The following is a 3,882-nucleotide window of genomic DNA, read 5'->3' as shown; positions in this document are numbered from 1 at the left end:
AAGCTGGTTCTTTGAGAAGATAAATAAAATTGACAAACCAGTAGCCAGACTCATCAAGAAACCAAGGAAGAAGAACCAAATCAATAAAATTAGAAATGAAAATGAAGAGATCACAACAGACAACAGAGAAAAAAAAGGATTATTTGAGAATACTATCAACAATTATGTGGCAATAAAATAGATAACTTGGAAGAAATGGACAAATTCTTAGAAAAGTACAACTTTCCAAAACTGAACCAGGAAAAAACAGAAAATCTGAACAGACCCATCACAAGCAAGGAATTAGAGGCTGTAAACATAAGTCTTCCAGCAAACAAAAGCCCAGGTCCAGATGGCTTCACAGCTGAATACTACCAAAAATTTAGAGAAGAGCTAACACCTATTCTACTCAAACTCTTCCAGAAAATTGCTGAGGAAGGGAAACTTCCAAACTCATTCTATGAGGCCACCATCACCCTAATCCCAAAACCTGGTAAAGACCCCACAAAAAAAGAAAACTATAGGCCAATATCACTGATGAACATAGATGCAAAAATCCTTAACAAAATTCTAGCAATCAGAATCCAACAACACATTAAGAAGATCATACATCATGACCAAGTGGGCTTTATCCCAGGAATGCAAGGATTCTTCAATATACGCAAATCAATCAACGTAATACACCACATTAACAAACTGAAAAATAAAAATCATATGATTATCTCAATAGATGCAGAGAAAGCCTTCGACAAAATTCAACATCCATTTTTGATAAAAACTCTCCAGAAAGTGGGAATTGAAGGGACATACCTCAACATAATAAAAGCTATATATGACAAACCCACAGCAAACATAATCCTCAAAGGTGAAAAACTGAATGAATTTCCCCAAAGTCAGGAACAAGACAAGGTTGCCCATTCTCACCACTACTATTCAACATAGTTCTGGAAGTTTTGGCAACAGCAATCAAAACAGAAAAAGACATAAAATGAATCCAAATATGAAAAGAAGAAGTAAAACTTTCACTGTTCACTGATGACATGATCCTCTACACAGAAAACCCTAAAGACTCTACCAGAAAACTACTAGAGCTAATCAATTAATACAGTAAAGTTGCAGGATATAAAATCAACACACAGAAATCCCTTGCAATCCTATACACTAATAATGAGAAAATAGAAAGAGAAATTAAGAAAAAGTTACCATTCATTGTTGCAATGAAAAGAATTAAATAGTTAGGAATATATCTACCTAAGGAAACAAAAGACCTGTACATAGAAAACTATAAAACACTGCTGAAAGTAATCAAAGAGGACATTAATAGATGGAGAAATATACCCTGTTCGTGGATGGAAGAATAAATATTGTGAAAAAGAATATACCACTCAAAATAATTTATACATTCAGTGCAATCCCTATCAAGCTAACAACGATATTTTTCACAGAGCTAGAACAAATAATTTCACAATTTGTATGGAAATACAAAAAACCTTGAATAGCCAAAGCAATCTTGAGGAAGAAGAATGGAACGGGGGAATCAAACTGCCCGAATTCAGGCTCTACTACAAAGCCACAGTCATCAAGACAGTATGGTACTGGCATAAAGACAGAAATATGGATGAATGGAACAAAATAAAAACCCCAGAGATAAATCCACGCACCTATGGACACCTTATCTTTGACAAAGGGGGCAAGAATATAAAATGGAGAAAAGACACTTAACGAACATTTTTTTTTCTTAAGGAAAGGGGAAGTCTCCATTTTATTAATGTCCTCTCTGATCTTTATTATTGCCTTCATTATGAGGAATTGGCGATTTATTTATTCTTCTTTTTCTACTTCATTTATATAGTAAGTTATGTTGTTTATTTCAGTTCTTCCCCCACATTGAGTGAGCATCTGTCACTATACAATTTCCCCTAGATCTCATTTTGCTAAACCCAATAGATTTTGGAAACTTGGTGTTTTTAATAGTCTCAAAGTATTTTCTGATTCCCTTTTTTATTTCTTCATTAGCTGATTGGTATTTCGTAGCATGTTGTTTCATCTCCATATGTTTGTGTTTGTCCCATATTCCCCTCCTGTAATTGATTTCTTGTTTTGTACCATTGTGTTCAGAAAAAGTGCTTGATATAATTTCTGTCTTCTTAAATATGTTGAGAATTGTTTTGTGGCCTAGCATTTGATCATCCCTCAAAAAATGCCCTGTGCGAACTTGAAGGTGTGTATTCTGCTATTTTGGGATAGACTAGAGAGACGCCGGCTCCGGAAGCACAGACTCGAAAGACACCGGCTCTGACGGCCCAGACGTGAGAGATGCAACCTCAGCGTCCCAGACGCGAGAGACACCTGCTCTGGCCCAACTGACCACACGCAGAAGCATGGCCGAGAGGAGCTAACCCACGACCAAGGTAAGGAACAGCGGCTGTGCTTTGCTGGAGCAGCTGTGAAGAGATATCTCACGACCAAGGTAAGAGAAACAGAAATATGATGGTAGGTATTGCGAGGGGGCATCAGAGGGCAGACACACTGAAATCATAATCACAGTAAACTAGTTGATTTGATCACATGGACCACAGCCCTGTCTAACTCAATGAAACTAAGCCATGCCGTGTGGTGCCACCCAAGATTGACGGGTCATGGTGGAGACGTCTGACAGCATGTTGTCCACTGGAGAAGGGAATGGTAAGCCAATTCAGTATACATGCCTTGAAACCCCATGAACAGTATCAAAAGGCAAAATGATAGGATACTGAATGAGGAATTCCCCAGGTCGTTAGGTGTCCAGTATGCTACTGGAGATCAGTGGAAAATACCTCTAGGAAGAATGAAGGGATGGAGCCAAAGCAAAACAAATACCCAGGTGTGGATTTGACTAGTGATAGAAGCAAGGTCCGATGCGGTAAAGAGTAATATTGCATAGTAACCTGAAATGATAGTTCCATGAATCAAGGCAAATTGGAAGTGGCCAAAGAGATGACAAGAGTGAACGTAGACATTCTAGGAATCAGCAAACTTAAATGGATTGGAATGGGTAAATTTAACTCAGATGACCATTATATCTACTACTGCGGGCAAGAATCCCTTAGAAGAAATGGAGTAGCCGTAACGGTCAACAAAAGTGTCCAAAATGCAGTGCTTGGATACAATCTTAAAAACGACAGAATGACTTCTGTTCATTTCCAAGGCAAACCATTCAATATTATAGTAATCCAAGTCTACACCCCAAACAGTAATGCTGAAGAAGCCAAAGTTGAATGGTTCTAGGAAGACCTACAAGGCCTTTTAGAACTAACACCCAATAAAGATGTCTTTTTCATTATAGGGCCCGGAATGCAAAAGTAGGAAGTCTAGAAACACCTGGAATAACAGGCAAATTTAGCCTTAGAGCACGAAATGAAGCAGGGCAAAGGCTAATATAGTTTTGCCAAGAGAACGCACTGGTCATAGCAAACACAGTCTTCCAACAACACAAGAGAAGACTCTACACATGGACATCAGCAGATGGTCAACACAGAAATCAGATTGATTATATTCTTAGCAGCCAAAGATCGAGAAGCTCTATAAAGATAGCAAAAACAAGACCAGGAACTGACTGTGGCTCAGATCATGAACTCCTTATTGCCAAATTCAGACTGAAATTGAAGAAAGTAGGGAAAACCACTAGACCATTCAGATATGACCTAAAGCAAATCCCTTATGATTATACAGTGGAAGTTAAAAATAGATGTCAGGGACTAGATCTGATACATAGAGTGCCTGATGAACTCTGGACGGAGGTTCGTGACATTGTAGAGGAGACAGGGACCAAGACCATCCCCTTGGAAAAGAAATGCAAAAAAGCAAAATGGCTGTCTGAAGAGGCCTTACAAATAGCTGTGAAAAGCAGAGAAGCAAAAAGCA

This window comes from Moschus berezovskii, chromosome 23 (assembly GCF_049115385.1).
Source record: "Moschus berezovskii isolate FMDL1 chromosome 23, NW_MosBer_1.0, whole genome shotgun sequence".
NCBI classification, from domain to species: domain Eukaryota; kingdom Metazoa; phylum Chordata; class Mammalia; order Artiodactyla; family Moschidae; genus Moschus; species Moschus berezovskii.
The sequence above is the reverse complement of the archived record's forward strand: the minus strand, read 5'-3'. Positions refer to the sequence as shown.